Source organism: Lepidochelys olivacea (genome assembly GCF_965140295.1).
Source record: "Lepidochelys olivacea isolate rLepOli2 genome assembly, chromosome: 1".
NCBI lineage: Eukaryota > Metazoa > Chordata > Testudines > Cheloniidae > Lepidochelys > Lepidochelys olivacea.
In genome coordinates, this window is record NC_140411.1 from 46,817,833 (window position 1) to 46,834,219 (window position 16,387).

The 16,387-nt window shown below is 41.7% G+C and overlaps 1 protein-coding gene across 2 annotated transcripts in view; it reads right to left on the minus strand.

Moving 5' to 3' along the window:
• The window catches only part of LNX2 (ligand of numb-protein X 2), a 91,927-nt gene that overhangs the window by 52,575 nt on the left and 22,965 nt on the right, over positions 1-16,387 (minus strand). The window contains exon 2 of one of the 2 annotated variants that reach the window (XM_084621237.1): positions 2,956-3,047. The exons of the other annotated variant lie outside the window; for it this stretch is intronic. The gene's annotated coding sequence lies outside the window, so the exon portion shown is untranslated. The remainder of the gene's footprint in view (positions 1-2,955; positions 3,048-16,387) is intronic. 2 annotated transcript variants of the gene reach the window in all.

The following is a 16,387-nucleotide window of genomic DNA, read 5'->3' on the forward strand; positions in this document are numbered from 1 at the left end:
GATAAAACTGTTTTTCTTAAATCCATTTCCATATCCATTCTATGTCTTAAAGCTTTTTAGTTCTACACCCTTAAAATCCTATTCCAGTCACCATCTTGGCCGGTTGCAATTAAAATAAATAGTAATCCTGGGGTCATCAGGATCCACAGAACAGCAAGGTTCTCTCCATGGTATGTAGTAAGTTAAACAGTACATACACTGGACTGGGAAGTTTGTCCAGTACAGTACATCCCTTGTATCCTACAAGAGTGTTCTTGGGAACAAAGTATTTCTGTATTTCAGCAAGAGGTTATTGAAATACAGTAGAGCAGTGGTTTTCAAACTTTTTTTCTTGTGACCCAGTTGAAGAAAATTGTTAATGCCTATGACCCAACGGAGCTGGGGATGAAGGGGTGAGGGCTGCGGGGTGGGGCTGGCAATGAGTGGTTCAGGGTGTGGGAGGGGGGCTCTGGGCTGGGGGAGCAGGCTCTGGGGTGGGGCTGGCAATGAGTGGTTCAGGGTATGGGAGGGGGGCTCTGGGCTGGGGCCAGGGATGAGGGGTTTGGAGTGCAGGAGGGGGCTCCGGGTTTGGGGGGGGGGTCAGGGCTGGGGCAGGGGATTGGGGCGTGGGGTTGGGGTGTGGGCTTACCTCAGGCAACTCCCAGGCAGCGGCGCAGCTAAGGCAGGCTTCCTGCGTGTCCTGGCACCGTGACCGCACTGTACCCCAGAAGTGGCCAGCAGCAGGTCCAGCTCCTAGGTGGAGGCACGCAAGTGGCTCTGCGCAGCTCTCGCCCACAGGCCCTGAGCCCCCCAGCTCCCATTGGCTGGTTTCCAGCCAATGGGAGTGCAGAGCCGGTGCTTGGGGTGGGGGCAGTGCATGGAGCCCCATGGGGCCCCTCCCGCCTAGTAGCTGGACCTGCTGCTGGCTGCTTCCGGGGCACAGCATGGTGTCAGAACAGGTAGGAACTAGCCTGCCTTAGCTGGGCAGCACCGCAGATGGGACTTTTAACGGCCCAGTCAGCCGTGCGGATCAGAGCTGCCGTGACCCAATCCCTTCCAATCCGTGACCTTGTACTGGGTCACGACCTGCAGTTTGAAAACCACTGCAGTAGAGGGTTCAAGTGTAACTGTGAGCAAAGATGTACAGTGTTACCATAATACAGCAACTTAACAGAACAGATTCTGATACACATTCTAGGTTTACTCTTAAACTTGCATGGCAGTCTGGAGCCAGATGTTAAATAACTTGTTTCCACTTGATCACATGGAAGGAAAGCCCAATTTTCAAAACACTGGACACAGAAGGAAAGAATAATCAGTCCTACATGCCAGCAACATCTCTGTTCACTTTTCTTGGAAGTCTAGCTCTTTTTTTGTGGTTAAAACTTAAAGACACAATAGAACATGAGCATGAAAGTGAAAATTACTACTTTGTAATTAAATAGTAGTCAGACTTCATTTCATACAGATGTACAAAAGCCATAACAAGTTTTAGGAAAACCAGAGAAAAAAGTGAATTACAAAAATGAGTAATAAGTACTAATGCAAAACACTAAAATAATTTCACCTAATTACTGGTTCATAAAAGTGGTGTTGTTGTAGCCGTGTCGGTTCTTAGGATATTAGAGAGTCCAGGTGGATGAGGTAATATCTGTTATTGGACCAACTTCTGTTGGTGAGAGAGACAAGCTTTTCAGCTACATAGAGTTCTTCTCCAAACCTGAAGAAGAGCTCTGTGTAGCTCAAAAGCCTGTCTCTTTCACCAGCAGAAGTTGGTCCAATAAAAAAATATTACCTCACCCACCCTGGTTCATGCACGCAACAGATATGGACAAGTACTTCATCCCACGACTAAATATGGAAAAAAAATCTAACTGGGAAAAATCAAGGGGCTCTAATTTGGATTACAGCTGCAGAGTTAGCAAATGAGGGATGTATCATGCTATGATAACATTTACATTGAATGTCAGCCAAAAAAGACAGAAGCCAAGATGTTAAAAAATGGATGCCTACGGTTAGGAGCCTAAAACCATGTTTAAGATCCTAAATAAACTGCTGGATTTTCAGAAGTGCCAAGGTCCCTGCAGCTCCCTTTTACTTCACTGGGAACTGCTGGCTCCTCAGCACTTGAAAAATCAGGCCACTTATTTAAAAAGCCTAACTTCATGCATGCATATTTGAAATTCTTGGTCAATGCTCCAATGACAGAGAGAGAATGCGTGAAGACAGTCAATAATATGGGGAAGCAGTCAGCCCTTTCCTCCTTCCTCCTATAGTCTTCTAGGCATTCTTAAATTTGGCACTGCAGATTCTAACAAGGATACTTTGGACTATACTCCCCCTATGCTATTTGCCCAGTTCCTAAGGGCTATGTCACAACTTCCAGACCTACTTTGGGTACTCATGATTATGGTCTTGAAGCATGGTACTACAGGATGCAATACTTCTGAAAGCAGTTCTTTAAGAAATTACATTCTATCATTGGAAATAACCTGCCTATGTGCACGTAAGACACACAGGGTTGGAAATTCAAACTTTTCTTGACAGGGTAGGTTGGCATAAAGATAAAATTCTAACTCATACTTCTTTCTAAAGTCTATAGAATTTTCTCCCCATCCCAAGCTAAATGTTCCAAAATCTTTTTGTAACAAATAAGATACCTACACAAAGTAATATTTTGCATGTCTATCAAGATCTCAGTGTGAATGCAGTGCAGATTAGAAATGGGAATGGAGCTTTTCAGCGGTAGATTACTTTTTCAAAAATCCAGATCTGGTAGTGACTCAGGGCTGCCACCATCTCACAGAAACTCAGTACCTTGTGTGACATGAGTCTCACTCCAGTCCCCAAAGGACAAGTGGAGCCTTTCCACACAATTCACCCACAAATGACAGCCTCGCTAGCAAAAAAAAAAAAAAAAAAAAAAAAAGCCACATAGTAACTGATTATGGAAAATTAACTACTTTCAATTCTCACCCTTCTAGGTGGCCTCTTCCTGGTCAGATTTAAGGCATGTTGGCAGGCAGTATGAGGAAATCTGCATTGCTGCTGCCCAAACTGTTCCTGTTCTGTGAAGAGACAGAGAACTTCAGTCTCATAGGCTGTCAGTCATCAGCTTTATGATAATTAATTTGCAGGTCGAACTTTGTTAACCCAGAGTTAAGGTTCAGCAGAAATAACACTAACCTTTTGGAAAATGTTCTTAAAGGATTGTCACACTTTTAAAAGTAAAAAACAAAAAACCCTGAATTTTAGTAGCTCTGGAAACCAAAAATTAACATTGCACTTTAAAATTAACCATCTAAGAACTAGAGATGTAAAACCCACCTTTGTCCATCAAGAATACACAATTTCATTTAATCAGTAACATAACTAAGAACACTTTGTGGTAGAATACCTTACTCTCACTTGTAGTATATTAGAAGACATTTAATAAAAAAAAAAGGGTCAGAGAACCAGCCCTCTCTCTAATGACTATTCAGCTAAGGCAGCGTGAACAGAACTTATTCCACCTGTGGTTAGGAAAAAAAATCCAGGGATTCTGAAAAGGACTTTAGTTGAATGATCTTGGGTCTTGTCTACAGACTAGAAACACTCTACAACAGAAGAATAGCGTACTGTACTAAAAAGCCCCTTGTAGCCAAGCCACTTCCATTTGGGAGCTTCAAAACTGAGGACATCGGAAACACACAGACTTGCGGGCTGTCTACACAGACCAGTTTAACTAAAGGGCGTGATTTTAAACCACTGCAAAATCCTGTGTAGACACTTGTTTTGAAGAATTTCATCTCAGTTTAGCTTAAGTCAATTCCTTTCTGACTTAAGATAAAAGGAAATAAAGCATTATTAAAATATAATTGTCTATACACGATTTTGCATTGGTTTCACTAAAGCTTTTTTTAAAAATGATCTAAGTTAAACAAGTGCAACTTTCTCATGTAGACTAATTAATAGAGTCAGTATTTTTTTCATTCTTAATTTGAGTATGATATGATCTGTGAGATTGTTACAGTTCAAGGCCTGATCTCATAGTTTTTCTGTGTTGGGACTCCTGGACTTCAAATGGGAGTTTTGTATGGAAAAGGCAACAGGATAGAGAATTAACATGATGGCTCAAATACATTTCACTTGGGCTATCTTTTGGAGACCATAAATGTGATGATTTCACTATAAAGTATTGTTCCACATGAATTATTAATACAATTATTGTTGCATCACATTAAGTTTAATAAACAAATGATGCTAATTGTAAAGCTCCCAGACACACTCTTGGCCATTTTATTTTTCTGTAGTTTCTTCCATGTCAAAATGCTCCTTAGTTTAGTGATAGTTAAAACAATGGAAAACCATTGAACAAGGACTAGACTGAACGCAAGCCTGGGCAGTTGCAGGGGCCAAGGGGTTTCCCACAGGTCTGATAAACGCAGGGGCAAGGGATTGATTGGATCACAGGTGTGTGTGTGACACAGAAGCACCAGAAACACCTCAGAATGACAGGTTTCAGAGTAGCAGCCGATGAAGTGAGCTGTAGCTCACGAAAGCTTATACTCAAATAAATTGGTTAGTCTCTAGGGTGCCACAAGTACTCCTTTTCTTTTTACCTCAGAATGAGACAGAGAAGGCAATAAGGAAGCCTCAGAGGAGCACTTGCAGCATGTCCCTGAGAAAAAGCTAAGAGAGCTTTGGAGAAGAGTGCTATCTGGACAGAAGTTTGGAACTGGGAGCAAAGAAACTGTATGCAGTTTGATTTCCACTTTGTCCAGGAAAACAGTACTTTGTTTTATTTGTAAATAAAACAGGATTGCATCAAAGAAATACCTGACTCCATCATCAAGTTCTCTGCTTAACAGAAATAACCCACAAAAGTTTTGTGATAAAACTCCAAATTTTGGCTGCTTGCATCAAAAGGAATAACAGTATTATCTTCTGCAAGGATCTCCATTTGAAAATATCAAATATGATTGCTTCAAAATACAAAGCTAGGAGATATTGAATGGGTAATTTTTACTAGCAGGAAGTTCTGTAAGATGAACAGAATTAGAAAAAAAGAAAACTAAATAATAGAGGAATGCAGCTTTGTTTCAAAATGTCTTGATTTACTTTTCTTTTTAATTTAGTAGTGCATCATTTTGAGTGAAGTTTTTAGGAGGTGATTCTTCACATCAAATTTTTGTATTTATTTTGCAATGGACAGAAAACAAATGAAATCAAAACCTTTCTTCATAAAGTAGCTCAAATTACTAAATTAAAGTTTAACAATATTTCTATGCTGGCTACCGTGAAACCTTATGGATAACTATATAGCTATTACTGTATGTATCCTAGGAGACCAAAGCGATCTTATGTTTAAAGACTTAATTCCCTACCCAAGTCCTAATACAAATCACATGGACCTATAAATAAAACAAGTAGCCTTGACAAAGGAGAAAGTTGACTTTTTATTTTGGGCCAGAATGTATGTTAACCTTCACTTATGGCTTATTATAAGCATAGTTTCCTATTGCATATTACCGTCCTTCCCTCCCTGTGTCCCCCACTCTTTTCTTACTACAAGGTGCTAGAAATCTCTTTTTGGCTTCCTAAATTATATTATATATATACACACACACACACACACAGTTTTTTTAAAGAAACTTGGATTTTTCAAACCAGAGTGGCTAGAATTCTCTGATCTTAAAAATATATCTTGTGAAAATTACCAAAACGGTCTCCTGTTCTTAGAATCTAAATTCAGATTACTGACCAAACTGTCCAGCAAGATTATCCTGTAAAATACAACAACATGCAGAACCTAATAATTTAGGAAGGCATCTTCAAAAGTACATATTTTTTCAAAATGAAATAAAAGGGCATAAAACAGCTAATTTGAGACAGATCAGATTTGTGTAGATGTTACATCTTGTCTGAATATTTTGTGCATTTGAAACATGCAGCATTTGAAAATATTTCCTGTAATTCTTGTTTGTCAGGCACATCACTGGTTCTAACATAGATTATCTAATTGTAAGTCCAACCTCTGAAGCACAATTTCTTCAAAAATGCAGAACAGAACATAGGAAACACCCAGGTAGGATTTCTTACAAATCCTCTGCAGACAGAGAGGCAGACAGCAGAGAGGATGTATTGCAAAACCTGTGAACATAAAGCATGCCAGTACCCTTCCTTAATCTTTTTTAGTCACATATTTTTACCCTTTCATTTCAGAATTTTGACAGAAGTATAAACATACCTGCACAATATGAAGGAAAAGAAGAACATACATTGTTGTTCCCAATGGAGAAAGAGGATATCACATGACGACAGTGAACTTCAAGGGAAAAGGTTGTCAGCATGCTGGTATAAGTGAATACACCAGTGGGTAATTAAAATAGGACCAGCCCCCTCTGTAACTACTGGAGTGTAACACAGGCTTTGATTTATTTAAAGCAAGTAAACACATCTGATCTCATAACGCTGTATGATGCTAGTCCAGCCTCAATAGCTAGAGTTCCACTAAACTAGAGTGGCACCTGCCAATGGTTAAAGGATCTGTATTTAATATGTCTTTTTTCAAAAAATAAATCAGATGCTAAAATTAGCTTCAAGCAGAAACTTGGCCTACAAGTTCTCATGAACATGTAATGAAATAGCATCATGATATGTAATATGCAGCATTTTAAAGACACATCAAGAGCATGTATGTATCACAGATAGCAAGAACAGTGCCATAATACCTCATGCATATTAGCTGTAAATCATGGACAGCATATTTCTGAGCCACTGTATTACATCCTGTCCTAGTGTGTTAACAATATTACGTAAAGCCTAGTGTGATGGAGTATACAAACTCCACACTGGGCTGGAAAGGGTTAAAGGACAGTACTGGGCCCTGGTAGTCCCACCCGCTGCAGGGCCCAGGTAGCCCCTCCCCCCTGCAGAACATGCTGCAACTGGAGACAGGGTTGAAAATGGAGCAACCCAGCACAGAAAGGGAGTCTGAGGATAGTGTGAAGGCTCCTGACAAAGGGGCCGGAGAAGCCTTCCTGAAGAAGCAGGACTGTATGCTGAGCCCAGTTAGGGCTCACGGTTTGGTTTCTTTTTAATTTTCTTTTTTTCCCTTATCCGGGACCAGAAGCTGAAGGAGGAAAGCGGCAGTAGGAAGTGACCAGGGAGGATAGCTCAGAGAGCCCCTTTGGAGGCCAAACACTGCTGATACTCCTATGGTCACAACCCTTTAGAGGGGGCAGGCCCAGGCTCCCTTACCACAGCTCCGAAGGCTGGGTGTGCATTAACCACTAGGCCATCCAGTCCATCAAGGACCCAATTATACCTGGCCTGACAAAATAATGGTCCAAGAACATTTAATGTCTGTTTTCCTTCTCTGCACCCTTTTTTATTTAAAAAAAACAAACCCTATTATTAAAACAGGAGATTAATCACAAAAGTGATATTAAAATTCTCCCACAACTTTGCGTAGGTGATGAAAATATCTCAGGACAGTTTGATCTTAAGTATCATTTGTGTTATAACATCTAGTCACAATGGAAGAATTCAGCATGGAAAGCCAGCCTTACACCTGAAAATTACTCTGCTTTTGTTGCTTCAGTCTCTCTCACAGAAGTCTGTTTTGTATTTTTAACACTAGATATATTGCATATTAGCACAGCTATTAACTACAAACTATTACCTCCTACTACATCAGCCACTATTTTTATAATGCTGAATATTTCATTTTTGAACTTCAATATTCCCTCTTTTCCAGTTTAATATGTCACAATTATAATAAACACTGTGCTGTACATAGAAAAAATGTATAATAAATGCAATAGGCTTCTAAAGATGACATTTACTATCTCCTTTAAAGATACATGCTTATTTCTGATTCTTTAGTTCACTTTATTAACAAATGCCAAACAGTAGAAAATATGCTCTGGTTCTAAAGGGCTCAAATTCAGCCTCTTGGGGTTGCTTCTACGGACTTTTGGGGACACTCAGGAGCATAGTCTGGTCTCTATGCTGAGGGGGTACTTCCCTCTCAACAGCTGTCATGTAATGATTAAAGTAACACAAAAGTGGTTCCACTTTTTCCTTCCAGCTTGACAAAGGCTCATAGGAATGACATTGGAGGGTGTGTCATAACCAAGGGTGCTGGTTCCTTCCTGGCTAGTAAAAACGACCTACACGGTCCAGATACAATATCTCCCTGGCTGAGCTCTGGAGCCGTCAAAGTTAAATACAAGGGCTTGTTGGGCTGAGAGTGTCATCCCTGCACTCCCACAAGATAATAGAAGGGACATGGAAGGTGTTAAGGAGACTTTGTCCTTCAATTAGTGATGACGGTCTTACATACAATGGTGCATCTTATATATATACACACATGGTCTCTTCCCCAAAGAGCTTACCTTCTCCAAACCAACTGGGAGTGGAAGCTCCCTTGAGGTATCAAGGGTGAAACAGGAAAGCTCCCTCTGCTATAAATGAAGGGAGGAGGTAGACAGCTAGGGCTTTCTTTCTTCTACTCTTTTCTGCCCTTCGATAGGGGTGTACACAGGGGTGACTCCGTGACCTAGCACTGCAATAATTTCTGTAGGCTATCCCGCCACACTAGAGGGTTTAAAGAGAAGGAGAGAAAAGAAAGATGGATCCAGAACAGGGAGCACTAATGTATGGAAGAACGTAGCTGTTTTTTACTACTTCCCCTTTCCAGAGCACCATACACATCCCATATAAGCCACTTTGTAGGATCTTAAATGGAAATATTTAACTCATTTTACAATTCCTCAACCTTTTTCTTTATATGGGAAAAGCTTCCTTTCAACTTCTGCAATCTTTATGAAAGCTGAAAAGAATCAGCCTTTAGCAAGCTAAGAAAACAAAGCAAAATACAATCAAGGCAATCCCTCCTTTTTCTACCTTTGGATTTTTCTGTGGTAAAAACTGTGGTTCTTCCATTGATATTCCTTCTTGCATTCACAAAACTCAAATAACTTTGTGCTCCTACTCTCAGCTATCAAACTCAATTTGGCCGAACACGAAACAGAATAACATCTCAATTTATAAGCCATCCATCTCCCTCTCTAACAGCCTCATACAAAACATTCATTTATACGTGCTATGGGGCATGCATAATTTAAAACTGAATGGGAACTTCAGGCGCAACAGTCTCCACTGAAATGTTGTTGACTAGACTAAAAGCATTTCCTTACAGACACATAGATACCAAGATAAGCCTCTGTGGCTTGTCACTGTAGTCACATAGAATCATAGACTATCAGGGTTGGAAGGGACCTCAGGAGGTCATCTAGTCCAACCCTCTGCTCAAAGCAGGACCAATCCCCAATTTTTTCCCCAGATCCCTAAATGGCCCCCTCAAGGATTGAACTCACAACCCTGGGTTTAGCAGGCCAATGCTCAAATCACTGAGCTATCCCTCCCCCCATTGCTATGCCAGGACATCTACTGCCACTTTCTAAAGGAATGCCTAGGGATCTCTGGTCCCACCTGTCCTCTTCTATCAGCCACCCTGGGATGATATAAACATTTTTACATATAATTAGCTCTCTGCCCATCCACTGTAGGTCAGCCATTTCCAAATACAAATGGTAACATTAACTACTGTTTCCAGCAGTGTCTCTACTAAACTAGGTCTCTACTTAAAATAATTAATTAGCATGTAATGTTTTATATGTAACAATTCCTGATCTAATAGTGAAATCTATACTTACAGGCATCTGCTATTTATGTTTACTGATACCAAAAGTTAACAAAATCTCAGTCCTTGTGTCCTTTTCTTTCATATTAACTCACTGTGTTGTGGGCCGTTATCCAGAGTCCTGCACTTACCCAGCTGTATTAACTGCATTGCAATAAACCTTCTAAGACAAAAAGAAAGGTAATCATTTTTTAAAATTGTGAATTTTTCCCCCATTGTGAAATGTTATGGTTTATTTGCCCATTTCTTGCAACATTTACAAGAGTTTAAAATGCATTGGCTACGAATGCCTAATGGAGGATTGCACAGATCCATACATTTTAAGGCGAGATGAGACCACTAACTGAACTTCTACATAACACAAACCAAAAGTAATTCCTGTAAGTAGAGGAAATTATTCTTGTAAGAATGTAAGGGAATACTACTGAGCCCAATAATTTGTGGCTAAACCGCTTTCAGAAAGGCACTGAATTTAAAGACTATGTAGATAAAGAGATGCTGAATGTACTACTTGCTCTGGTAACCTCTTCCAGTGGTAAAATTACCCGGACTTTTAAAAGTTGGATCTTGTTTCCAATTCGATCTTAAACTTCCAGCCACTGGATCTTATGCCTTTGTCTACTAGTTTAAGTAAGTTTGGTATCAGATATCTTCTCCCTGTGTAGGTACTTACTGACTGATCAAGTCAGATCTTAACTGTCTCTCTGGAAAAAGGAAGAAATAACTCTTTAAGTCTGTAATTGTAAAACAGGTTTTCCAGACCACAAATCATTTTTGTAGCTCTTTTCTGAACCTCCTCTAGCTTTCCCCAACATCTTTTTAAAGCATTAACACCAGAACTGGACACTGCATTCCAGTAGTTGTCTCATCGATGTCATATACAGAAGTAATACCATCTCTCTACTCCTCTTCAATATTCCCCTGCTTCTATATCCAAGGAGTGTGTTAGACCTTTTTGCCACAGAACTGCACTGGAAGCTCATGTTCAGTTGACTACTTATAATGACCCCTAAGTACTTTCAGAGTCCCTGATTTCCAGGATACATCCTGTAACTATGGCCTACATTCCTTGTTCCTAAATGTACACCCTTGCATTTGTCCATATTAAAACACATGCTGTTTAACTGCATGCAGCTCACCAAATTATTCAGATTGTTCTGTGTTCGTGACTTGTCCCCATTATTTATCCATTGGGAACTCCAAGAAACTCTGCTTAAGTGAATGGACACAGGAGGTCTCAAACACTGATCATTTTCTAGCCTCACTAGAAAAATGGCCTGGGTGAATTCCTTTTCTGCTGGGTGTTTCTACAAGGCATCTCAGTCTATGAATATCATCTACCAAGGCTATATAACTTGTCCACTTTGGTCTTTTAGCCTTGGTCTCTCCCCGTCTCTTCCATTTCCTCCATCTTCTACTTTTATGTAACCTCCTGTTATTCCTTTAAGCAACCTGCCAAACAGCAATAATGAACATAGAGTGATCATGTACCACACTGTCTATTCAGTTAATGCCAGCTATCTTTCATATGTACATGACATTCTTCATCTTTCCAGTGTAACAAGTGAATTTTGTTTGAAAATCAAATTATCCTCATGGCACATGAACTCAATTAGTTTCTTATAATTTTGTTTTTAAGAGAAGAAAATAATGTCAGTTATCAAAATGGAAAAACTAGGCAATATTTACTCAATTTTAAATAATTCTCCACAAATTTAATATTACTAAAATCCTCAAGATGCAGAGCAGTAAAACTCTGAGGTTTGTTTATGAACAATCAAAATTCTGTTGTGAGTAGAAAATTAGACTATATTAAAGACTGATCAAAAACGTTTTTCAAGCTTCTTCCACACTTCAATAGCTTCAGCAATTTAATGTGAATTCCACTGTACAGAAACAAGTATCATTGCCAGCTTAAATATGTGAAGTAATTCTTCTGCACACCAGTTCAAATTAATATTTGTTACCTTCTGGCAAACAGTCAATATCCTGTCTATACTCTTCAGAGATTTTCATGAACTTGGGTTTCTCCCAAACAAACGTCTAGGCAAATTCCAAAGGTATTCAACCTTACTTTATGAGGATGACAAAACAACAGTCACCTTCCCAGCTGCTAAATACAAACAGAAAGTGGTTGCTTCAAAACAATTTAAATAATATAGGTAATGTAATCTCTGACATACCTTCTGTCTGAGCTTACTGACAGAAAGACTGAACCATGTACCAAACAGCCATTTGTTACCACATAAAATAAGATTTTTCAACCACACTGGCTGCACTGTCACAAAACTAATCACACGGCACTTATATTCTCTCTCTCATGCACCTTTTGATGCTATCATTAGCAAATCTAATAAAATATTCAGATCAATAGGTAGGTAGGGTGACCGGGTGACCAGGTATCCGGTTTTCGACCGGAACACCCGGTCAAAAAGAGACCCCAGTGGCTCCAGTCAGCACCACCGACCAGGCCATTAAACGTCCGCTCAGCAGTGCTGCGGCACTAAGGCAGGCTAGTCCCCACCTGTCCTGGCACAGCACTGCACTCCGAAAGCAGCCAGCAGGTCCGGCTCCTAGGCGTGGGGGCCACGGGCGCAAAGCCTCCTGCCCCCCCGCCTACTAGTGTTGGACCTATTGGCCACTTCCAGGGCACGCACAACGCGGTGTCAGGACAGGCAGGCAGCCTGCCTCAGCCCTGCTGTGCTGCTGACTGGGAGCCACACAAGGTAAGCCCCAAACCCGTGCCCCAACCCAGTGCCCCAGTCCTGAGACCCCCCAGCCAGAGACCGCCTCCTGCACCCCAAAGCCCTCATTCCCGGCTCCACCCCAGAGTCTGCACCCCAAGCCCAGAGCCTGTACCCCCTCCTGCACCCCAAGCCCCTGCTGCAGCTCTGAGCCCCCCCAAACCTGGAGCCCCCTCCTGCACCACAAACCCCTCATCCCTCGTCTCAGCCCAGAGCCCGTCCCCCAGTCCAGAGCCCTCACACCCCCCTGCACCCCAACCCCCTGCCTCAACCCACACCCCTCCCGCATGCCAAATTCCTTGGCCCCACCCCTCCTACCCCAGATCTGACACCCCGAGCCGGAACCCTCACCCCCTCTGGTACCCCAAGCCCCTGCCCCACCCCAGTAAAAGTGAGGGAGGGAGGGGGAATGTAGTGAGCAGGGGGCAGGGCCTTGTGGAAGGGGCAGGGCCAGGGTGTTCGGTTTTGTGCCATTAGAAAGTTGGCAACCCTGCTTGGAAGGATTTAATTTTTAGTTGTGTATGTCCGTAAATGTTGCATTCACCATATCCACACACACTGATTAAAAAAAATATTTCTACCAATAATCAAAATTTATAGATAGCCAAAGTAAGAAAAATGCTGCTTGAAAACTTAAGAGTTTGATTTAAGGATATTTATTTTGTATGTTTTGAGGTGCAATGTTGACAATTTTGTGTTTTAATGCTTATAAAGCTTTAACTTCTTGAATCTCAGTTTCTAATGTCATTAAATAATTATTGTCTGGTCCTGTTCCTGCCCCCTCAATTTCCCACAGTTGTGAAAATTTAAATAGAAAAAAATAAGGAAAAAATGCTTAAAAATAATCAATATCATCAAAAATTACAAAAAAATTTGAATTTGCCACACCTATGAATAGGGTTGACCAGAGATATCATGCTGTCCTAACAACGCTCTCAGCACTTCTTGTAGTACACACGATAGATTCCCTGTGAACATCACATTGTCCATCTGTACTTATATACCTGCACTCATGGGATAGTTTCTGAAAATGACCTTAACACTTCATCGTCCAGGATACATCCAGCCACTGCAAACCCTGATGGAGGAGTATAGTTTGTTGAAACATTTCCATTTTGTTTATGTATGGATGTTAAATAGACTGCAAGGGAATGTCACCCAGACGTTACGTCTATCAAGCTATTTTAAAAACAAGCAATACAATTCTTCTTAGGGATGGGCATTTTCTAGAGAACTAAGACTCTCCTCAGAGGTCTTGTTGCAAAGTCCCAAACAAACAACAGTCTTGTAATCAAGTCCAAACACAGACAAAATGCCCCCAGAGTTTCTTCTTCCAAAAGGTTCCTGCTGAGTTTTCAGTCTCTCTAGAGATCAGAAGTTTGTGGGGTACTCTAACCAAGTAGAGTTCTGACTGTGTCCGGTACAAAGAATATCAGCAGCTTCAGTCACAGTTCTGTGGGAAGGAGGTGGTTTAACTCCTATATCCTTCCCCAGCATGACCCAATAGGAAGGCCAGAAAAAATCACAGCAATTCTGGGGCTACATTTCCGAGGATTCTCTCTCACTGGCCAGAGAAAGAAGAGGATTGCCCTGCCAACACTTCAAGGTTCCAGATGTGAGGCTTCCACAGAGTTAGCTGCGTACATCTTCTTCAAATCACAAAATGCAATTCCAGGACCACCCACTTCCTCTCTCTATTGTTGTTTCCTAAATCTGTGTTTGCAGAACCTCCCACCCTCTCCCCACCCCGGAATATGATAGACTCCCCTCCACAGTCTTAAAGGACCCTCTGTAGCAATACTGATTGCTAGTATAACAGGGACCATTTACATACTTATTTTGAATGTCAGCTTTTGTTGTTCCCACAATAGGCATGAACAAAGACTGACTTGTCTCAGAGTAGCAGCCGTGTTAGTCTATATTCTCAAAAAGAAAAGGAGTACTAGTGGCACCTTAGAGACTAACCAATTTATTTGAGCATAAGCTTTCGTGAGCTACAGCTCACTTCACTGGATGCATTCAGTGGAAAATACAGTGAGGAGATTTATATACACACAGAACATGAAAAAGTGGGTGTTATCATACACACTGTAAGGAGAGTGATCACTTACGACGAGCTATTACCAGTGGGGGGGGGCGAGAAAACCTTTTGTAGTGATAATCAAGGTGGGCCATTTCCAGCAGTTAACAGGAACATCCGAGGAGCAGTGGGGGTTGGGGGAAATAAACATAGGGAAATAGTTTTACTTTGTGTAATGACACATCCACTCCCAGTCTCTATTCAAGCCTAAATTAATTGTATCCAGTTTGCAAATTAATTCCAATTCAGCAGTCTCTCGTTGGAGTCTGTTTTTGAAGTCTTTTTGTTCTAATATTGCAACCTTTAGGTCTGAAATCAAGTGACCAGAGAGATTGAAGTGTTCTCTGACTGGTTTATGAATGTTATAATTCTTGGCATCTGATTTGTGTCCATTTATTCTTTTACGTAGAGACTGTCCAGTTTGGCCAATGTACATGGCAGAGGGGCATTGCTGGCACATGATGGCATATATCACATTGGTAGATGTGCAGGTGAACAAGCCTCTGATAGTGTGGCTGATGTGATTAGGCCCTATGATGGTGTCCCCTGAATAGATATGTGAACACAGTTGGCAACGGGCTTTGTTGCAAGGATAGGTTCCTGGGTTAGTGGTTCTGTTGTGTGGTGCGTGGTTGCTGGTGAGTATTTGCTTCAGGTTGGGGGGCTGTCTGTAGGCAAGGACTGGCCTGTCTCCCAAGATTTGTGAGAGCGATGGGTCATCCTTCAGGATAGGTTGTAGATCCTTGATGATGAGTTGGAGAGGTTTTAGTTGGGGGCTGAAGGTGATGGCTAGTGGCGTTCTGTTATTATCTTTGTTGGGCCTGTCCTGTAGTAGGTGACTTCTGGGTACTCTTCTGGCTCTGTCAATTTGTTTCTTCACTTCAGCAGGTGAGTATTGTAGTTGTAAGAATGCTTGATAGAGATCTTGTAGGTGTTTGTCTCTGTCTGAGGGATTGGAGCAAATGCGGTTGTATCGTAGAGCTTGGCTGTAGACGATGGATCGTGTGGTGTGGTCTGGGTGAAAGCTGGAGGCATGTAGGTAGGAATAGCGGTCAGTAGGTTTCCGGTATAGGGTGGTGTTTATGTGACCATCGCTTATTAGCACCGTAGTGTCCAGGAAGTGGATCTCTTGTGTGGACTGATCCAGGCTGAGGTTGATGGTGGGATGGAAACTTTTGAAATCATGGTGGAATTCCTCAAGGGCTTCTTTTCCATGGGTCCAGATGATGAAGATGTCATCAATGTAGCACAAGTAAAGTAGGGGCATTAGGGGACGAGAGCTGAGGAAGCGTTGTTCTAAGTCAGCCATAAAAATGTTGGAATACTGTGTGGCCATGTGGGTACCCATAGCAGTGCCGCTGATTTGAAGGTATACATTGTCCTCAAATGTGAAATAGTTATGGACTTGTGAGGACAAAGTCACAAAGTTCAGCCATCAGGTTTGCTGTGACATTATCGGGGATACTGTTCCTGACGGCTTGTAGTCCATCGTTGTGTGGAATTCTGGTGTAGAGGGCTTCTACATCCATAGTGGCTAGGATGGTGTTTTCAGGAAGATCACCGATGGACTGTAGTTTCCTCAGGAAGTCAGTGGTGTCTCGAAGATAGCTGGGAGTGCTCGTAGCGTAGGGCCTGAGGAGGGAGTCTACATAGCCAGACAATCCTGCTGTCAGGGTGCCAATGCCTGAGATGATGGGGCGTCCAGGATTTCCAGGTTTATGGATCTTGGGTAGCAGATAGAATGCCCCAGGTCGGGGTTCCAGGGGTGTGTCTGTGCGGATTTGTTCTTGTGCTTTTTCAGGGAGTTTCTTGAGCAAATGCTGTAGTTTCTTTTGGTAACCCTCAGTGGGATCAGAAGGTAATGGCTTGTAGAAAGTGGTGTTGGAGAGCTGC